Source organism: Protopterus annectens, chromosome 2.part0 (assembly GCF_019279795.1).
Source record: "Protopterus annectens isolate FY-2018-M chromosome 2.part0, PAN1.0, whole genome shotgun sequence".
In the NCBI taxonomy this organism is placed as follows: domain Eukaryota; kingdom Metazoa; phylum Chordata; order Ceratodontiformes; family Protopteridae; genus Protopterus; species Protopterus annectens.
The window spans coordinates 706254948-706278511 of NC_056728.1; positions in this window are offsets into that span (position 1 = coordinate 706254948).

The window sequence follows — 23564 nt, forward strand, 5'->3', positions numbered from 1 at the left end:
GCTAGAGAATATTCTGTAGGGCAGCAGGTTATGTATCTCATTCCTGTCAGACACAACAAGCTGCAGGCAGCTTGGGAGGGACCCCTCAAATTGTTAAGAAAGGTCAGTGATGTTAACTACATGGTAGAACTGCTAGGCAGGAGGCAGGGGCATAAACTGTACCATGTTAACATGATGAAACCTTACCGTGATAGGAAGTCCCTGGGGCTAAGTATTTGCAGTAAGAGGCAGGAGGGGTCTGAGGGGAATCTATGGCTACAGGGAGCCAGCCAGCAAGTCCCAAATTACTATGGTGGAGCTAGGGTTGCAGGCACATGATATGATAGTTCAACAATGTATTGGCATCAGCAATGCCAAGGCAGCTGGAATCTCAAGACAGGGAATGGGGTAAGGTATTCCCAGATAGGCTCAACCCTCTCAAGCAGCGTTTCTCAGAGGTCACTTGAAAAACTAGCTTGAGTCTTCGAGGGGGGGTGTAACAAAAGGAAATACTGGAATTTTGTAAATGGTTATGTGTCATTTGTGAATGTCAACTTGCTCATGTAAAATGTTTGTGTTACAGATGTATTAGAACTGCATGTCATATTGTACAGACATGTGTGCTGAATGTTTTGTAAAATACTGAGCAGAAATGTATATACACCAAGTTTTTCTTTTTTTACTGTCTTGGAAGTGTTTATTGTTTTATGACTTCCAGGATGTGCCTTAGATCTAAGAGAAGTCCTTCTTTATGTAATTTTCACAGGTAGGTGCTAAACACTAACAGCTACATCAGTACGCGTTTTTACCTGGGATAGTCAGATGACAAGAAGTGATGTCATGCTGCAAGCTAACCCAGCAGTAATATTTGAAATATTAATTTAAGAACTCTCAGAGAGAGACTGGGCATTTTTTTAAATTGTCTTTGATCTGACAAGAACATCCACTCACCACATCTGCCCGCTTGCTCTGTTAACTAGGGTACTGTAATTTCTCTTAGATACAGTCAAGAATACAGTGAAGTATAGCTTACATGTTTTATTTATTTATTTATTTGAGACTGTTCTGCAATGTTCTTTTATATATTTCCTGTGATTTTAAACTCTGACGTAACTGTGACTTTTTACTAAGTACTTTCTTGTTCTTTTATTACTTATTATTAAATACATTTAAACCTTTCATTGTGGCTGATATTTGTGAGACACATTTATTTGGTGACACTGTGTAGGCCACTCCTAACAGCCTTGCTCTTGGCCAACCTACCATTTGTATCATAGTAACATTACACAGTAAGATTGGACACCCTTTGTTAAGGGCCTTAAAGTAGCTTATAAAGAGTTGGCTGATGGCAGTAATGTTGTTGTGACTTTCGGCTTTTCCCGGTTAGGGGTCGCCACAGCGGAACTCCGGTCCGCTAATGATTGACAGTTGATTTTTAAGTACCGAGTTGCCAGCCCTGATGCACAACCTTCAACGAAGGTACACCCATTCACGCATGTCTCCACGCAGAAGTCGCTCTAACTGAGAGTCGAACCGGACAGTGTCTTACTGTGAGGCGACAAGGCTGATGGCAGTAATAACTACCTTATAGTCTGGGCAAAAGGGTGCATAGCTAGTAAACCTGTTTCAGCCTTTCCCATGTGTGTGTGTGTGTGTGTGTGTGTGTGTATAAATCAAACCTCAAAGTATGTGTGTGAGAGTGTGAGAGAGAGAGAGAGAGAGAGAGAGAGAGACACAGCTACTTGGGCAGGAACATAAAGCACTGGTTGAACAGAAAGGGTGCTGGAGGTCTTGGTTTGGCCAATCACCTGAGTTGTCAACTCTATGGCTGTGCCAACGGGGGGTCTTATTGGGATCTGGAGAAAGGGGGAGAAACCAGCCCTGGACTGACTGTGGTCTCTGTGTGGTCTTAAGTGAAATTGCACTTTACTGTGTGTGTACTTGTCATCCTCCCAAGGTACGTCCCCCACTGGTGCTAGTGGTGAGGATTGAGGCTCCTTGATTACTGGGCCAGTGGTGGGGAGTCACAGTAAGCACCAAGAAACACTGGAAGACTTAGTGTTAACATAAGCTCAAGAAAGGTGATGCGAGTCAGTAATGTGGCTCACATAAAGCACACGAAAGCAGATTGCTATAGCCATTCATTTCTATTACTATCTTAACTATTAGCCTTTATGATACTGTTTTCACGTGCTCTACATATTTGAGGTACTGCGACCAAAAGGCTTCAGAGCTCAGCTGTGTGGTACCCAATGAAACTTAAAACCTATGCACCACATGTATAACAGTGACACAAGGACCTGATCAGGGTATCCCATTAGATGCATCCTCTGCATAGGAAAGGGAAAGTAAGACATTTATTTAAAATGATGGAGAGAACAGAGGTCTAGTTAAATGCTGAACTGTGCAATCAAATTATCACAGCATAAAGTGCTAATCTACAGTGAACTATTACTATTTCAGTGTTTTGATCCTGTTAGAGCTCTCCCTCTATCACTCAGATTGACAGTACAGACTCCTGAGCATTTGACTTTCCCACTTCTTACTCATTTACTGCTGTATTTATCATGTTCCCTTTCATGTCACTCTTTACTTTACTCAAGTAGCATGAATAATAAAGTGATGAGTTTATATCTACCCCAGGAAAACCAAACGCAGCCATATGTGATACTGTTTTACTATTTTGATAGTCTTTTGGCTCTGTCAGGACAGGGCAAGGGAGACATACAGAAAGACCATTTACTAGTTATTTTGTGGTACATCCTTAATGAAATAAATCCTGGCTATAGTCACAACATAATATAAAACTTGCCAAGCTGGTGAAAATGTGTCAAAGACATAACCGATTCTCTTGATCTGATTACAGTACTTCCGTTTCCTGACAGGAAATTTTTAGCAGAATATCATGATATAAATCTTAAAACAAAATACATTTGTAGTGAAGTAAACCACTATCAACATGAGCAGGCTTTCTTTTCACTACTAAGTTTAAAATTCTGTCTTGTTCATTCCTAAAAGTATGCACAGACCTGCTGCATTCAACAAATAACATATTTACATGTTTCAAACCATTCTGCTATATAAAATTAAAAATTTTGAGAAGCTGTTTTTTCCCCTCCTTACATATTAATAACATCAGACATTTTTGTGCTCCCTTACAGGTCATTTATATTGGAAGCCTTTCTGCATTATCACAGTATATATGTGATCAACATGGGGAGTAGTTCTACTGGGGTCACAAACGTGCTCAAACTGCCGACTTCTAAAATTGTCAAAGCCAATATTGCACAACCAACAGTGGCTAGACATGATCACTATCTAGCAGCAGTGCACACTCTTTATAGAAGCAGTTTACAGTACAAGCTCATTAACAACAAAATTCCTATTCTTGCAATGATGAGCCTGGGACTCAGATGAAAGGAACACCACAATGTAGTTCCTGGAGTCAAGATTAATCAGCAGTGAATCACACCATTCCATTCTCATAATACTCCTATGTCACACATTTATCTACTCTAATGCTTCCAGTCTGAAGTCTGTCTTCTTTACGTGGCAGGGCAGTTGTACATTTACAGACCTTTTAGATATATGAAAAGAACTAGCAAAGCCTAAGATGCACATGTCAGAAAACAGAATGTGTGGTAAGAAGAACATGCACCTCTTTACGTCTTTCTCCTTCTACCTCTTTGACCATCCCTTTTCCCATTATTTGACACTTTTACTCCCTACTTTTCTTCCATATATTTGTAGATGCCTAACAAAAAAAAACGTATCTAGCCTGGCTCACCAGTGACACAGTACATTTCTTAAACTGTAGAGGCCAACTAAAATGCACCTTGCTTTTCAAAACAATCAAGCAAGTGGTTAGCATAAAATGAGTCAAATGATCAGCACAAAAAGCAATGTACACTAGTTACTGAGATGACATTCTTTCTGCAAGAAAATCTTAGTCGCAAATTTCAGACAGATGCAATACAGATCAGCTTGTAAAAACTCACTTTCTGACATTCAGTTAGAGAGATGTGTATGCAAGGATTAATCATGGCCTGAACATTTTAAGTACTATACATACTGTGTTACAAGTATAAATCTTATGGCTACAGACTCTTCTGGCTGAGGATAACGATCCTACCCATAACATGTTCATTATACCTTTATAGTGCAAATATCAAGGAAATGAATGCATAATTAAGCAAATCAGATGCTTATTTAATTAAATTTGCTTATTAGTTACAACACTGATCAAACAATGACCAATTACAGGCTCAGCATGGGTTACATCACAATGTAACAAGCAAGCAATAATGCCTGAAAGGGTGCATTGAATTACTGTGTAAATAATGCCTGCCCAGGATTAGGTTCATAGGTAGGTACTAGGCTATCTGCCCAAGGGCATTTATAAGCCAAGCCAGAGTGTGTTGGCTTTCGCCACACCATTGATTAATTAACTGATCCTGTGTCAAGCAGAGCCAATGAAGTGATCCCAGGGGTGTATTTTCTGTTACCCATCCACTCATCAAGGTTTCTCTTGAAGAGTGTTAGTGAGGGGCTCTGCCTGATGTAATTTGGAATTTTGTTCCAAAGCATGGGGAGTCTCTGTGACAGGAATCTATCCCTCCAGCATATTCTATTTATTGTTGTGGTGAGGTTTAGCTCACTAGAGTGCGTGGCTCACAGTGACTTGGATTTCTTTAGGTGGAGCATGTCCATCAATTCTGAGCTGGACATGGCTTTGTAAGTCAGGCAGAGATCACCTCTGAGTAAGCGATATGCCACTGAGTACAGCTGGAGTTTTTTCAGTCGGGCTGCATAGGACATATGTTTGAGACCAGTAATCCTCTTGGTGAGGTACTTTTGTGGTCTTTCCAGTTGTTGGAAGTGTCTTGTGAGGTACATCCCAAATGGGGCATTGTACTCTATGATGGGTCTAATGAGTGACGAGTAGAGGGGCACTATAACCTCTTTATTTCTAGATGCAAACCCTTTAGTAATTAGATGAGCCACATAGAAGGATTTCCTAACTACTTTGGCAATATGATTGTCAAAGGAGAGATTACTATCTACCTGGGTCCCCAGATCTCTTATTACCTCATCTGTATTAAGGGGGCTGCCACCTATGTGGTAATTCGTGGGTGTTTTGTTTTTCCCAAACGGGATGACTTATGCATTTTTGGCATTTAGCTTGAGGCTATGACTTTGACACCAGGTGTCTGTCTCAGTAAGGCCCTTTTAGAGGATGTCCGTGTCAGCCGGAGAGTCAATTATAGCTCCCAGTTTGAAGTCATCGGCGAACTTGGTTAGCCATAGTCCTCCTGTGCTTGCCTGTACTTCCGAGAAGTATATGCCGAACAGTAGGGGTCCCAGGACTGAGCCTTGTGGGACACCACTTGTGACTGGCTTAGAGTTGGACCTGGAGCCCACTATTCTTACCGTGTGAGTTCTGTCTGTAAGCCAGTTGGCAATCCATCTCGTGACATAGGGGTATATGTTCAGGCTGGTGAGTTTTTCTGTAATACCCGAGTGGGGAATGGTGTCGAAAGCCTTGGCAAGGTCAAGGTAGGCTGTGTGAACCCCCTTTCCCTCGTCTATGGCATGGTGACTGTCTCGAAGAAGTCAACCAGGTTTGGTACGCATGATCTGCCCTTAACAAAGCCAAACTGGGTCGAGTCAAGTGTTTGGAGGTTCCCAATGTCTTTGTTAATGAGTTCCATGATGATGCGCTCCACAGCCTTGCAGACCAGGCTAGGCAGGCTTATGGGACAATAGTTACCAGGGTCAGTTGTGGCCCCTCCTTTGTAGAGAGGAATAACCACTGCTGTGTGCCATTCTATGGGCACGTAGCCTGTGGAGAGGCTGAGGTTTAACAGCGTGTTTAGGTGGGGGGTTATAGTTCGTGCAAGATGCAGCCTGGGACACCATCTGGTCCCACTGACTGTGTTTTTGGCTTTTGAAAGGGCTGTTTTCACCTGTGCGTCTGTGATTTTTGGGACACTACACTTTTCCGGTATTGTTGTGGGCCCTTTTGGAGGTGAGAGGGGGGGGGTGAAGTTTGCACTGAATCTATCTGCCAGGATGTTGGCAATATCAGTAGGTTCAGTATATTTTGTGCTATTTTGCACTAGTTCAGTGCATATCTGTGAGTTGCCACTTAGAATCTTAATGTAGCTAAAGAAGCCTTTGTGGTTAACTTTTGAATCCTTGGCTATTTTTCTTTCGAAGTTAGCCTTGGATGATTTCATGAGGGACCTTAGTTTCTTACTGATACTGATCAGGGATGTTTTTCCTTCTTGGGATTTGCTTTTTTTCTGAACTAGTTTCCTCCTTCTATTGTATAGCCTATTTATTGCAGGGGTCCACCAAACTGGTTTCCTTCTCTTAGAGGAGTGAGTCTTGGTTTTGCTAGGGATGGCACGATCCATGCATCCTTGTAGGTGCTCATAGAGTGCATTTGTAAAGGTTTCTGCATCTTGGGCAACGTTATTCTTTAGCGTGGGAGCTGTGAAACTTACCACCTCTGTCTTAAGTAAGGTGAAGTTTGCTTTAGAAAAGTTTTTTACTGTGGTTTCCTTAGTTGGGGGTGGTGGTGGAGTGTAGACATACAGAATGATTAGTTTATGGTCTGATCTAACCAGTGACGGGTTGACCTTTGGTGTGGAACACCTGTCTTCCATGCTGGTGATGACCAGGTCCAATATGTTTTCACCTCTGGTAGGTGAGTTTACCAGCTGATCCAGGGCATTTGAGTTGATGAATTCCAGGAAGCGCTAGGCCTGGGAATTTGTACTCGTGTAGTTTTCCCAGTGAATGGTAGGGTAATTGAAATTGCCTAATATCAGGGTGTTTGGTAGGACCTTCATGTTTTTCAGTGTCTCCAGAAAGGTGGAGTGGTGGTCCTGGGTCATGGAGGGTAAACTGTAGCAGGCCACAATTTGCACTGCAGATCTGCCCAATGTTAGCTGCACATGGATGATCTCAGAGGTATCATGCTGCACCACTAACCTTGATGAATATGGATACACCCCCTCCTTTTGTGTTTCGGTCCGTGTTCTTTGGCCGAAACATGTAGTATGAGTTGTAGCCCGGTAGTGCTGGGGTGCTCTCTGGAGCCTTGAACCAGGTTTCGATTACTGCACAGATGTTGACATTCTCCATACTGAGGAGTGCTTCGAGCATGTGCATTTTGAGATTTAAACTCTTGGCGTTGAGTAGCATAACCCTCAGAGTGTTCTGAGGCTCAATACCACAGACCTGGACAGCTGTTATTTACATAATAACACAGTCCCTGGAGGGCATTATTACATTTGGTGGTTGGACTATCTGTGAAATTGGTTTGTTTTTGTTTTTTTCTGAATTATTATATTTTTTTCTAATGTTCTGGATATAAAATAGTTCCTCTGCCTAATGTTTCAACTTGCTGTATGTTAACTGTTGTTGGAAGAAGTACTTTACATCCAAAATATAAGTCTGGCAAATATTTAATGTCTACACACACTTTCTCTCTCTGTGACACACACACACACACAGTACATTTAAAACTACACATGATTACACTCCATTAATAATGCCAGCCATAACAAGTTTCATACCTCCATACCATTCAACTGTCCAGATTTTCACAGAATGTCCACATTTTTTGGTATGTTCCTTATAAAATTTGGTCTTTGCTGGCAAATCCTTTGGGTTGAAGTCACCAAATAATGTATTACTTTTGAGTTTTAGATTTTAATATCCTTCAGAAAATGCATGTTGGCATAAATCCTGTTATTACAGCAACTTTCTAACTGTATAACAGCAATATTTTAAAAATGTCCCTATTTTTAAGCCCTTACCCCACATTATTTTACATGTTATCTGGATTACTTGAGCAAAGAGGTTGAGAGGTATGCATACCTCTTAATATTAATTACTTGTAGCCACTCCTCGATCTATCTCACAAATACACACACACACACACACACACACTTTCATTTCATGCACGCAAGTACCCATACACTTACACATGTGGACAGAAACAAATACTCAACCGCTCTCTCTTTCACACACTTTTCTATTTTTTTTTAATTATCTGTTTGTTTTCATTTTACAGTTGTTAAACAGCAAAACAGTTGCTTAGTGAGTGTAAAATAAAATCAAGCTTACCCTCACTTTCTTGCATGCATACACTCACACACAGACAAACACACACACTTTTCAAGTTTTTTGTTTGTTTATTTTAAATTTGCACTCACTAAACAGCAAAAGCAATACTTGGAGAGCATAAAATAATGGCAGCCTTTATCTTTATTTCAGTCAAAACTCCACGTCAGCTTAATATGCTGCCGTGAAGCAGTGGACTTCTTTTTGAACAGGCATTACCTCTACATTAACACCGTGCTGGAGAACATTTGTTCTCTAATCAGAATGGCGATGTACTTATGAGCAAGAACAGACAATCTGGCAAATAATACGTACAGTTACATAAATGGAACAAAAATGGGAGAATAGAGTCAAAGTAGGAGAAGTAGAAGTGCTGGAGGAAATTAAGGGTAGCAGTTGGAAGGTTAGGAAAGATAACAGAAACCCATAAAATGGAAGAAGGGATTAGATTAAGTTTAGCTGATTTCAAGCAATAACTTTCCGTTTCTTTCTTTCTACAACTTCTTCCCAACAGGCCATAAAGCACATACCATTTTTCTCATTGATATTTCTCGCAGTTGAAAAAAAACTGTCTCAGACTTTCTGAGATAGGCAAGGTATAGTGCTTTCATATAGACTTTTTACTGCAAGTCACTCCCACAGTTTTACATCCTGAGACTGTGCCTTGTCAATTCCAGTAAAGATCAAGAAAGAACACACTAAAATAAAACTATGTGCCACAGATTCAGTTACTGGAGAAATCTTCAGAAAATAAAATATAATGACAAGTGCTTTCATTTTTGGCCAGTGGATGGTTGTGTTTATCCATGTAAATGTACACAGCTAAGCTCAATATGAAATACACAGCTTGCCTATCCCTTATTAACTGCATGATGTGACAGCCATCAGTCACAGATGAGCACATGCAACTTGCTGTTAACACCTAAAATAATTTGGTGTGAACAAAACCGGTCAGTGCTTACAGACACACTCCAAGACAACAATAAACATGCATAAGCACACATGCACAACACTGTACTTGTTGCTGCAATGTAAATGACATGTACAATGCTGCAGTGCTATAGCACATGGCAGTACCTTGACCTTATGTTCAGAAATCACAGAAATTGCTTTGTCAAAATAAACATACTTGATATGTTTAATAAAAACATTTTTGGCTGTAGTTTTACAATATCCTCCTTACATTCCTACACTATTTACATTCAGCACCTGGTCTTGCCAGTGTAACATTGTTTCAGTAGTGTTAGTGTAGACATTGTCATTCTATAAGAAGCACTTTTAACCATGCAGTGCACAGAAATCATGGGATGTAGCAACATCATTGTGTTCTTAAAAAGAAAGATGCAGTAAATAATTAAGCATTACCTGAAACACGGGGTGAACAAAATGATGCAGTGTAGTAATTTAATGCTCTGAGGGTCAACTGTAAATGCAATGGGACTTTTCAGTATGCCAAAATGACCTCCCGTGCAGTAAAAAAAGCACTGGAAATTTAAATAGTCTATATAAGCTATTCAGTCACAAAGCTATAAAATTACATAATCGTGCCAATGTCTACTACAAGTTCTGGAGAAACATCATTAGAAATGAACCAACATATTTACATCAATAAAGCAGTCCACAATTGTGTAAACTTGTATTAAAAAATTGACTCCTGGGGAAGGGGAAAATACTTGCTTCACTGCTTACTTTGACCAGCCTGTAAAGAGAGTTTCATTGGACAATAACCTCACCTTGTGACACCCTACTGCTCAACTATCACATTCCAGCAGCATATATAATTTACTTATTCAGGAAGCGAAAATCTTCCCAAGCACCGTCTTGCTCATCAGGTAAACCTACATACCGGTCTTAATTGAAAAAGACTGACCACCAGTGCAAAGAATAGCACTTTGCCATGAGTCTCATCAGTATATTAGGAGAGTAGCACCGAGCAGAATGTTGACTCCATTGTTGATATTAAAAAATAAATAAATAAACAAACAATGGGAAGAACAAAAGGAAGATAAATTAAAATGCCTGTAACATTATATAAAACTATGAAGAAATATGGACATATGTATAGGATAAATTATCTTACAAACTTCTCAAATATTTCCCCAAAGTATACAAATGTATGCTAAAGGGCACATTTATACAACATGTTCTCCAGCCACAGCTCTTGTAGTATCCTTCCTGCAAGGTGACGCCACCAGTCAGATAGAAGTATTATTGCGTATGTAACATGCCATAATGGTAGATCTTCAAGTAGATCACTGTTGCAGTATTCTTAACAATGGGGATTTTCCTACAAAGGTCCCACCCATCCAACCAGCCTTCTAAAGCTCAGAATTCTTCTCCCACAAGCTATCTGTCCAACCTTGGCATGCCCCAGCATACTAGTGTAAGAAGTATGCATGTCCACACCATCTCTGGAGCTTTCTTGTCTTGATAAAGAATGTGGTTGAGTAAAACACTAGAACAACATCCTAGGACTACAGGATGTTTAGTGTGGAGAAAGGAAAGAAGTTAGTGAATACCCCACATGGTTAACAAGGTAAAACTTCAACTGCATATCCTGTAGAGGGCATTAAAAGAGGGTAGAGGTACTGCAACAGTGATCTACTTGAACAGCTACCATTATGGCAAGTTACCAACACAAAAGTGTACTACGTTCTTTCATCAGATCAATGTTTCTATATTCTTAAATGAGAACCGAACCCCCAGTCAAAAAAAATGTTTATTTCATTGTGTCCTGACGTTTCCTACATTTTAACATCACTTTTGGACTATGTATTTTTTTTTAAATGTAATTTCAGAGTCTGCCAACATGGGGTCCAGCATCTTGATTTTTTTAGTCTCTCTCTAGGTATCACACAGTGCAGTGTTTGGCTTTAAAATATTACATCATAATCCCCGCGCTCGTGTCAATGCATTGACATGTGTTTTCACATATACCCTGCTTTCTGTTAGTCAGGTTTAATTACCATTTCATGCTTTTCAATGACTACTTAAAAGACAAACAGGAATAATCACATAGAACAGTATTCAGTGACTGACAGTTCTTTTTCTTTCTAAAGTAACAAACAATGAGTAAAAGAGGTCACAGAGAAAAAAACAATTACTTAAAAACAAAAAGTAAAATCTAGCAAAGCTAGACTTTCCACTGCGAGTCCTTAAACCTCTTGTATTACAGGCAACATGCAAATTACCCTTTAAGGACATCAGGTGTTTCAGCTAAATGGAAATACTGAATGTCCATGACTTTTTCTTTTAAGTTGATTTATGGACAAATTCAGGTCAATAAAGCCAAACGCTACTAGCTGTGGACATGCATGTTTCTGCCTTATTGTGGCGTCATCAGCACAGTATAAGTGGAATGTTTGGCTAACATTTGGAAAAACAGGGTTGTTGTACCCAACTGATATCCATAAACCTTAGGGTGACTGCAATTATTCCAACTAACAAACTCAAACAATGAGTAAAAAGGTCTCACAGGAAAAACAAACTTAAAAAACAAAAAGAAAAATCCAGTAAAGCTAAAGTGGCTAGTTTTCATTCTTCTGTTATGTCTGAGTTGTAGTCCTTAAAGGACCACTACAGACAAATGATGAACATATATATTTTTTATCTTGCCATGATTTACTGCACCTCCCAAAGCTACCTGCAGCAAAATAAGCACTCATTCCTAATTTTATTTTTTTACTGTTGTCTGCCTTCATGGGGGCAGACATTGTGATTCATTTGGAAAGCTAAATCTGTCCCATAATGCACAGATTGTGAGAATAAGTTGCCATACCATTTGTTTAGAATGGAACACCTGAAAAAACTGCCAAGTTTGAGAGTCTGCAGCTCATGTGTCATTGACTGGTCTTGCACTGAGTTTTATAAATGTTGGTCCTACTGATGTACTACACATTCTCTGAAAGAAGTTTGCAAAAGGGTCAACAAATTACTGAGATAAAGAATTTTTACAAGAAAGCAGTTTTGCAAGTTTCCTGGCCAAGTTACTCCTCATATCTCCCCTCTTTCAGTGGGCTAGAGTCTCACATTTCCCACTTGGCTAGATTCTACTAATTAGTCAACTTTGCATGACACCAGACATCAAACAAAAACAAATCACAATCTTGTGTGCCACTAAAACTGTTTCCTCATATGTCTCTTCACTTCTGAATAGCATTTTCCAGAAATTATTTCTATATTTAAAAAAAACACAACAATATATCCATTTCTTAAAATGTGCACAGTAAAATATTCAATTTTAATTAATTCTGGCTGCTCCCACGGTTATATTTGCACAGTTATTCTGTTATAGCATATCCTGAATTGATGGTACTTAATGTCAAGCTTTACAACAGCTCTCAGTTTCTTAGCAATGACCTCCCATGCCTCTAATGTGACCCAGTACTTTCTGTTACTATTGCTTTATGTAGTTTGTCTTAGTTGCATACTTGCAGCATGTCTCTCATCCTCTCAGCAATATACTCCTGAAGAAAACTTCCAAATCAGAAACTTGTGCTGAAAGAGTATCAGCAGCTGTAGCAGTGACACCATATTCTAAACAGGGCACTCAAACACTGTACTGACAAACACAGGGAAATGTATATGTCTCAGTCAAGCAATGGTGACATCACTAGGACTACACTGAGCACAATTTTAATCAATCTCTCCATTTCATAATCCATAACACTCATACTACACTTACAAAGGCACACCTCCACACCCCACAAACACACAGCCACCCACACAACTTACCAGTCAACTTTGAGGCCTTTCCCACCTTTCTGCAAAATGCTGCTGCAATGGCTTTGGCAAATGAAAACGATTGATGGATGTCAGTTTAGGACTCCCATCCCTTCCTATTGGAGCCAGACCACTGCACTTACGCAAGTGTCCCCCTCAGTAGGACAGCAAGCAGGTACATACATACACATGCGCGCGCGCACACACACACACACACACACACACACACACACACACACACACACACACACACACAAAACAATGATACATGGTTAATGTGGATAAATCTGTCTGTTCAATATCACACCTGTCTCCAAACCCATTGCCTTGTCAGCCAGCACTTGTCAGTCCGCAGCTGCAAATCTTACTGTCCATCCTATCTCTCTTTTTCCTTGGTTTCATTTTTCTTACTTGTAATTTTGCTTTTACTCATTATTTCTCCTGCCTCCCATAGCTACCCTAATTATTATTTCTAACAAATACTGTTTCTCGTTCTTCTCCCTCTTCCTCTCCTCCTCCTTATCCACCATTTGAACTTTTCCACTCTAACATTTGCTTTATGAGTGAATAATGAACTGTCACACTTATAACCTGTCAGCATGTTTCAATGCTACATGATACTGTATTTATCTTGTTTTAATGATGGTATATGTGTATTATTGTACATGTCATATGTGCACTAATATTTGTACTAATCTATGTATTTACAGTATATTGTAATATGATGTCAATTTTCACCTGTGTATATGTATTTTCTGCTTTTTGTGTGGAGCTTTTCTCCTCAAGCCTCAGGTGAAAATTGATAAAATTGCAGACGCTCTTAAAAGCTCACTACATAAATCTCAAAGGCCTATGAGACACAGATGATGCATTCAGCCACATCTCACAGTATCCTAATCTCTAAGCCCATACTTTATTTATTTTTATTTTACATTGGTTGACCGGGATAGTCTGACTGGATACATGTCCATTTTCAGTGGAGCTCCGGGGAGAAAAGCTCCCCAATAATAATAATAGTAATAGTGCAATAATATTCCAAGAGAGCAAAGGATATAGATACAATATATCAGCTAGTTCACCACAGTAGGAACACAAACATATGCTAAATGTTAATAGAGTGAAAAAAAAAATACAAGATAGAATCATAGGCAGACAATCTCACAATCCAATGTTTTGGTCATAGGAGACTCCATTGTGAGACACTAATGTCTCTTTCACCACTTTGAGCAAGGAGAGAGTTATGGTCAGTTGCCTATCAGGGGCAAGGATCTATAAAAAGCATGCACGCATTCAAGTCACTGAACCACAAGCACCAGTAGATTTAGTCAAAGTCCATGTAGGTATAAATGACCTGAGTCATATCTCCATCAACTACATGAAGAGAGACATGATGGAGCTTTCCAACTATTTGTCCCAGGCAGGTATGAGCCTAGCAGTGAGCAGCATTCTGTCTGCTCCAAGGCTGATGCCACAAAACAAATGGAAGATATTGCCTTTCTGCTACCTGCAAGTTCTCCTCACTCTAGAGAATACAGATGTCTGTATAGTTACTGAGGCATGGTTCAAAGCCACAGAAAGCACACCAGCAGAGCATGACTATAATGCCTTTCACACATTTAGAACAGCTACTGCACAGAAAGGGGAAAAGGGTGGAGATGTCACTACTTACATCACACTTCAAGGTGGGTCAAGCAATATGATGCACTTGAGTTTTTCCACGTACAACTCACCATAACTAAAATTGGGAAACTGCATGTTCGGCAAATCCAAAGTTCAGTAAAACCAAGTCGCAGTTTTTCTGGGTCAAACTAATGAGCACTGGGCCAAAAGAACTGCCTTTTCTCCTCTCTCTCTCTCTCTCTCTCTCTCTTTCTCTGTATGTGTATATATATATATATATACATACATACACACACATATATATATATACACACACACACACACACACACACACACACACACACACACACACACACACACACGTATAACATTTATCAAAATGCACAGCCATCTAAATATACACAGTCACACGTTTGTTGAGTAGGTGCATATGGCAAATATGGTAGATATACACATACATACATACTCACACACACACACACACACATATACATATATATATATATATATATATATATATATATATATATATATATATATGTATATCAGCTTCCCAAACAATAAAACTGCATGTTATTTACAGTTGTGAAAGTCATTTTTTTAAATTTTGTCATATGGGGGTGCATTCCCAGTGCAACCTATACTCCATGTGGCACAGATGTCAGCATGCCTAGTAACATTATGATGAGATCTCAGGAGAATGTATTTTCTAGAATGTGGTAGAAAACCAGAATGGTTCAAAAACAAGAGTACATATACAGAATGTAAACTCATAGTGAATTAACAAGTAATTAATATATTTTTTCAGAGTGTCTGTTCTGTAACTTTGACTGTCCTATAATTTCACAAGTACTTTCAGGGCATTATTAGAAATCACACTGCCAAGTACTAGTTCATGCAACCCTAAGCAACATGAAATGGAATCTCTGGTACGATAGCATAAGCTTACATTATGGCACAGGTGGCTTCTGATCCCCCCCCCCACACACACACACACACACACAGAATATGTCATCATGGCACTGTACATACTCTCACACCAGGAAGGTTGAGAAAGGGACATGTGACAAGACAGAGTCTTAAAAGTGCTATTTTTGAAATGTATTATGTTGTGCACACCCCAAAATTATTTTATATGTGGTTTCTATATTGCGTGCATGCCATGCCCCAAAACAAGTATGGAAAGCCAAAAATACCTCTCCTTAGATGACAAACTGTAAGCCTCCACATCTATGTCTGTGTGTGTACACATATATATGTACACACACAGATATATATTTGTGTATTCATACATATATATATATATATATATATATATATATATATATATATATATATATATATACACACACACATACACATATGCTAGCCACCTGGCAATGTGAACATTGGCTCTAGATGATGGTCACTGTTGATGTGATAACCCTGACTCCATATGCAAAATGGGGAAAAAGGGGATTACATATATATATATATATATATATATATATATATATATATATATATATATATAAATACATACACACACATGCACATATAATAAATATAGATATATTTATCAAACTGCACAGCTGTCTAAATCCAGGTTATCAATGCTAGCATTTTGACGATCAATATACCAAGAAAAATCCAAAAATTAAGAAAAGAACACAGAAGGAAAGAAAAGCTTTCCTTGATGCTGTTATCAAAATCCCACTCATATTCAGACATAATTAGACTAAGTAGTGGTAGTATTACAAAAAAGGTTTTTCTAAGGTGTGGTACACGTGCTGTCATTGCCTTGCATAGCAACATATGAGGTACCCATTTATACAGTATGACTATGGTATGGCTCAGGTTTTCAGAATCACAAAACAGCTTGGGCCAGTTCACTATGCATGGTAATGTGTGGTGCTGCATAGAATGCTTAAGAATGTCACAAGAGTATCCCATAGTTGAGAAATTACAGTGTAATTGTTAAGATCTGTGCCTCAGACAAAAAAAGGTTATAAAGACTGATTCAGACTTTTCTTCTCAGGCACTCCTCTGAGACACTTGACACTGTTAGCCTGTTTCAGTATTTTTCCTTCCATCTCAATTCTTAGCTTTTTCTGATTTCTTCCATTTGTTTCCATTACAACTGTCTTACCTTTGCTCAGTTAATCTCAATTGCCTTCAGTTTTCCAATGAATTACCCTATCCTTTGCTGAAGTTCTTGCTCACAATCTGCCTGCAATGTGGCATTACTGACATACAGCAACTTTGCTGATCTGTCCCCTCTGACCTGTTTTCTGATGTAGTCCATCACCAGGATGAACAATGGAGGCCTCACATCTGAACCCTGATGCATATTCACTCCCACCGGGAACCTCTCTGTAAGACTGAAATCTGTTTGTTCTTGAGCCACTGGGTCCTTGACATAACCAGCACTAATTCTACCAGTGTTTCTGGGACTTTGAACCACCACAGGACTGCCCAATCCTGATCTTAATCCAAATTGCTCATCTCCCATCTTACTCCCAACATATTCATTCAGCAATCACGCTCTCCAAACTTTCATGCAGTATGACAGGCATTTAATACCTCTGTACTACCCAAAGGTGTATATCCCCTTTGTTCTTGTACACGGACACTTATATGCTTATTCTCAGTCATCTGAGATTGAAGATGCTAGAGATGATAGAAAGGTGGTAGGATGCACACTGTGGGACAGACAAAGAAATGAGAACATTACAGCAGAAGCCAAAGTAGCTCCAATTGCAAAGAAAGTCAAAGAACAGACTGCAGTGGTTCAGGCACATGTGCAGAAAAGCAGAAGATAAGCTGGTAAAGAAGCCAGGAGAAAATGAGGCCATCAAGCAAATAGATGGATGGATTGTGAGAGAGAAGGCCTGCAACAGTCAGGCATGACTGTCAAAAGTAAGATAGTGACATGGAATCGAGAGAGATGGTGATAGTTGACACAAACCCAGACCCCATACAGAAAATAAAAATAAAAATAGTCAATTACAATGTCTCTGCCTCAAGAAAAGAATGTAATGGGTTCAAAATCAGCAGTCACAGTTGAACTTACACATTTAATATATATAAAATTATATGAGGTATTACATTGATCCTGGCACAGTAAAATTATTATAATCCATCAAATGAAATGCATTTATATGATTTAAGTAAGCATTCATTTCTGTTTGACTGAAATATACAGCGAGTACTTATCAGCAATGTACAACAACATAATCTACAACTAAGTTAAACATTTTATGTTAATATAATCAGCCTCTATTTAAAATGCATTTTTAAGAAAGATATTTACTCTGTTACTCATTATTAAGTTATTCTTGAATTCATGATTAAATACACTATTTCAATACACGTTGTTCCCATACATTTATTTAAAGAATCAGGAACTTAATTAATAATGGCTTTTGGTTTGAAGACTTACTGTACAATGAATAGTAATAAGCCATTTCTCTTTTTTAACAATAAATAGAACAGTCACATTGAGTAATTAATATATGTACATGTCTTTATTTAAAAGGAAGCAGAGTAAGGAAATGCCATTCTGTTTTGATTTTCTGGTTTTGTGATACCAATCTGCTGCTAAAAGGATGAAAGCCAAATGGTAGTTGTAGCTGAATACTGTAAGCTTCAATCTGAACATACTAACAACCCTAGAAAATTCTGGAATACTATCTCCTCCCTCCTTCGCCCTAGCAGTAAAGACAACCCATGCCCAAACTCTGTTCTGACCAAGAAACAGTCTCTCTACTTAACACCTTCTTTGTGGAATGTATACACAAATGTACTACCAGCTTCTCCAGCTCCCCTCCAATATCTTCCTCCCTCCCCATACCTTCCCCTCTGATCTCAAAACACATACCCCTTCTTTCAGCCTCAACCCTGTGCCCGCACACATAATAAAAAAACTCCTCCTCCGACTGAAACCATGCTCCAATGTACCAGATAATTTACCTGCATCCATCCTCAAACTATCTGCTAGCAGTATATCCTTCCCTATCTCCATCATAACAAATAGGTCCATCCAATAATCTTATGTTCCCTCACTTTGGAGACAAGCATTCATTATCCCACTCCATAAAGGCAGTAAAAACACTGACAACACTAATTTATGTCCTACTGCCATACTTTCCCCACTCTCAAAAGTCCTGGAAAAATGTATTCACTCACAACTGATGCCTTATCTAACACAACCTCCTAACCCCCACACAATATGGATTCCGTCATGGCCACAGTGCCATCACTGCACTCCTCTCCATCCTTGAATCCGTTAACCATGCTCGTGACTCTGGCAAAATCGTATCAACCCTGTTCCTAGACCTTTCCAAAGCCTTCAGTACGGTCTCCCAACCTATACTCTTATCACAACTCTCCTCCCTCAGTCTCTCCCATTTCACCAGCTACCTCTCCAAAAGATAACAAGCTGTTAAATGGAAATTCCACCTCTTCCTTTCTATACACCCCTACGGGTACCCCAAGGTTCTGCCCTTGGCCCCTTACTTTTCAATATATTCATCAACAACTTTCACCACTTCATCTCCAATTCTATACTAATCCAGTATGCATATGATTCAACAATCATCTGCTCCGATGAAATCCCTTCTGACCTTCTGCAGATAACCCAGTCAGCTTTCTCAAATACTAAATCCTAGATGCAAAATAACCACCTAGCCCTTAACGCCAATAAAACCAAATTAATGATTTTTTCCCCATCTAAACACTCCCCCCATTCATAAAAACTCCTTCAAGATGATAAGCCAGAATAACACCTCCATTGAAATTGTCCTCACACCAAACTGCTCGGCGTCATTGTTGACGAACATCTAAAATTTGAAATTCACATCCAAACTAACATCAAAAAACAAACACCAAAAATTAGGACTCCTATACAGGCATAACAACCTCCTCAATCCCTCCACAAGAAAGGCCCTCGCCTCCACATACCTTCTCCCCTCCCTAATGTATGGCGCACCTCTGTCCTTGAATCTTCAGCTCAGCTTTCAAGCTAAATTAGAAGCCTGCTACAATAAAATCTGTAAATTTGCCACCAACTCTAGGAACTCATTCCATCACTGCATCTCCCTCCACTCACTGCAATGGCTCGAGCTTCCCAACTATCTGAGCCTCCTTAAACTCACCACTGCCCATAAGCTCATATTTAACCCATTCTCCTGTCCCGCTCTCTCCACCTCCTTAACCCCTATATTCCTAATCGCTCACTTAGGTCAGAAAATCAGAACCTGCTCAAAATTTGCAAACCTTTACGGCCACCTGGACACTCTCTGCTATCCTGCTCCTTAGCTAAACTATGGCACTCTCTTCCTCCCGACCTTAGAAATACTCATAACCACCCTTAACTTTAAATCCCTCCTCCATTCCTACCTATCTTCAAAGTGGGAATGCCCTTGTTCATTCCCTACACAGGACCCCCCCATATCAAAACTCACCTTCTAACTATGTGCATCATCTCTGTACTCACATAATTTGCCCTCCTACTCCTCTTTAACCTCCAGATTTTGTTAATAGTTTATTTCCAACAATTTCTCATCCTCAAACTTAATTCACTTCTAATGACTCTTAGACTGCTCTGTTGATAGATTTTTATTACTATTATTGTGGAATGTAAAATTTCAGTTGCAATTCACTGTTAATGACTCTTAGACTGTACAGTTGCTAGATTTTATTACTGTAGAATGTAGGCATTTTTACTTTAGAATGCTGCATAAAGCTGTATGAATTCTTTGCTTTGTATATGTATATGCTAATATGTTTGTCATTGTTACTGGAGCTTTTCTCCCCAGGCCTCCACCAAAACCAGGCTCTTTTTAGGCCCAGTGGACTTCCCCGGTCAGCAAACTGAAATAAATAAATAAATAATAAAATAAAATAAAATAATGATTTGCAGCATATCATCTGGCTTTACTTCAGTTATCCTAATCAGCAGATTGAATCGCAAAATGCATCAACCCCACCACCACACACACACACACACACACACACACACACACACACACACACACACACCATAAAAAGAACTGAAAAACTATTATAAAAGGCATGACAGATTAACAACATCAGGGCTTCATTTTCTTGTTGGAAAAATTACTAACGTGACTACTTTTAACTCCTAGTGTTGGATGTAAGACTGAAGAAGTAAATGGGTTATTTTACAACAGATAAATGACTACTTACTTTTTCATGTCACGGATGCAAAACATAACACAAATGTAGGCATTACGAACAATTTCATTTTGATTTGGAGTGCAAGTAGTTAAGTAGCAAAATAATGTCTCCAGTACAGTGACCATCCACATTGCAGCAATTAAAGTATAATATTTATTAACACCATGTACTCATACCTCTCAACTTCTTTTGTTTCAGAATTCCATACCAAGCCAACAATGATAGGAGCAATGGCACAGATCATGATTACCTTTTAAAATTACTCTGTTTCATGTGTGTGTGTGTGTGTGTGTGTGTGTGTGTGTGTGTGTGTGTGTGTGTGTGTGTGTGTGTGTCTGCTAGTCGAAGTGAAATGGACAGCAGGGTCTGCAGCTGTGGACTGACAAGTGCTGACAATGTGATGGGTAGGAGACAGTGACATTGAGAAACAGATTTGCCCACATTAACCATGTACTGTTTTGTGTGTGTGTGTGTGTGTGTGTGTGTGTGTGTGTGTGTGTGTGTGTGTGTGTGTGTGTGTGTGTGTGTATGTGTATGTGGTGTGGTGTAAAAGAACTATGAAACCAATATGTACTGACACCTGCTTGCTGCTCTGCTGAAGGGGGTGCAAGTGCAGTGGACTGGCATGGGAGTCCTGAGCTGACATCCATCAATTGTTTTCATCTACTAAAATTATTACAGCAGTATTTTGCAGAGATGTGGGAAAAGCCTCAAAGTTGTTGTGTGGCTATGTGTTTGTGGTGAGTGGAGGTGTGCCTTTGTAAGGATGGTGTGAATGTTATGCATTGTGAAAAAGAGAGATTAAGAGTAAAATTGTGAACTGTGTAGTCATTGGTGATTTTTTTATTGCTTGATTGAGACATACACACTGCACTGTGTTTGGCAGTACATTGTTTGAGTGCCCTGTTTGGACTATATCATCACTGCTATAGCTGCTGGTAGTGTTTCAGTGCATGTGTGTCAAGAAGTACACACATGCCTGTCTGATTTGGGGTAGGTGCAATGGAGAACAGATGAGTAGGAGCATCAGATCGCTTATCAGCGTACCCTACAAATGTCACTACTTTTAGCTTATACTTTTGCTATAAAATACTACAATCCATAAAGCTTTTTGAAAAATGTGTTGAACAAATAATGACATTCATTACAATTAAAGACAACTTTTTTTTCTTCAGAAAACGAATGTTAATTATTGTGGTCTTATTTTGTGAGCTTACTAAATCAGTAGTATTGTTATTTTCAGAAGTATATGATGTGGAAGCTTTCTGCATAAGTTTGTTGCTGAGAGGATGAGAGATATGTTACAAATACACAACCAAGACAAACTACATATAGCTATAGTAACAGAAATTACTCCGTCACATCAGAGGTTTGGGAGGTCATTATTAAAAAGAAACTGACAACGGTTTCATTGTTATGTAAAGCTTAGCATTAAACACCACAGTTCAGGTTATGCTGCAACAGAATAACTATGCAAAGATAACCATGTGAGCATTCAGAATACCATTAAAATCTAATATTTTACTGTGCACATTTTAAGAAATGGATAGGCCTAAACCCTGGATTAATGTGTGCTTTTTTCTTTAGAAATAATTCCTGGGAAATGCTATTCAGAAGCAAAGAGACATACGAGGGAACATCTTTAGTGGCACACCAGGCTGTGATTTGTTTGATGTCTATGGTCATGCAAAGTTGACTAATTAGTTGAATCTAGCCAAGCTAGAAATGTGCCTCTTTAGCCCACTAAAGGAGGGGAGATGGGAGGAGTAACTTAGTCAGGAATTGAAACTTGCAAAACTGCTCCTTGTAAAATGTCTTTTTTATCTCAGTAATTTGTTGATACTTTTGCAAGCTTCTTTCAGAGAATGTTACTTGTAAAACTCACTGCATACCAGTCAATGACACATGAGCTGCAGACACTCAAACTTGGCTGGTTTTTTTCAGGTGTTCCATTCTGAGTGAATGGATGTCTAGTCTGAAACAAGTGGTAGGGCTACTTATTCTCACAATCTGTGCATTATGGGACAGATTTAGCTTTACAAAGGAATCATGCTGTCTGCCCTCATGAGGTCAGAGAAGGATAAAAAATAAATAAAATTAGGAATGAGTACTTATTTTGCTGCAGGCAGTTTTGGGAGGTGCAGTAAATCATGGCAAGATCATTTATGTTTTTTCATGATTTGTCTGCAGTGGTCCTTTAAACTCATCTCCCATCCCCTAAACACCACCTCCACTTCATATCTGTCAAAGTGGTAAATGTAATTTGAGCTGTTTGCTGCTGTGATTAATGGCTCACAGTAGGAGACAAAGTTCATATACTGTTGCCTTGTACTTTCCTTCTACTTACAGTGGGACATTTATTTTTGCTGGACCATAGCCTCTTTCTTTTCTGAAACTTTAATCCTTACTACCAACTAATTGGTAACACATTGTTTGGCAAACCTTCCAACTTCATTTTTCAGGGATACCCGAGAAAGCAAAATTCTTAAATAAGTGTCTCACAAACGCCATAAAAAATAAAACATTTTGCATTTATATAGCACTGTGATGCACTTAAAATAAACTTTTTGCATTAACAAGCTACATAAAAACAAAATGTTGATATCTTGAAATTAATAAAGGAATGGAATAAATGTATTTATTTGCATAAATACAATAAATAGTAGCATGTTAGATGGATTTTGAGGAGTAAAAAATTGAAGTGACTGGAGTCAGAAACAAAACCGTGAAGGGGCTGCATACTGAGTAACAATGTGAGAGCGGAGATGATGCATTAAAGGACAACCGTACCCACAGACTCAAACAAATGTGTTTATTTCATCATGGTTTGGTGTTTCCTACATTTTAACACCACTCTGGGACTATTTAGAGCTTTTTAGATATTTGTATACGCAGTTTCTGACTCTGACCACATGGGGTCTGGCATC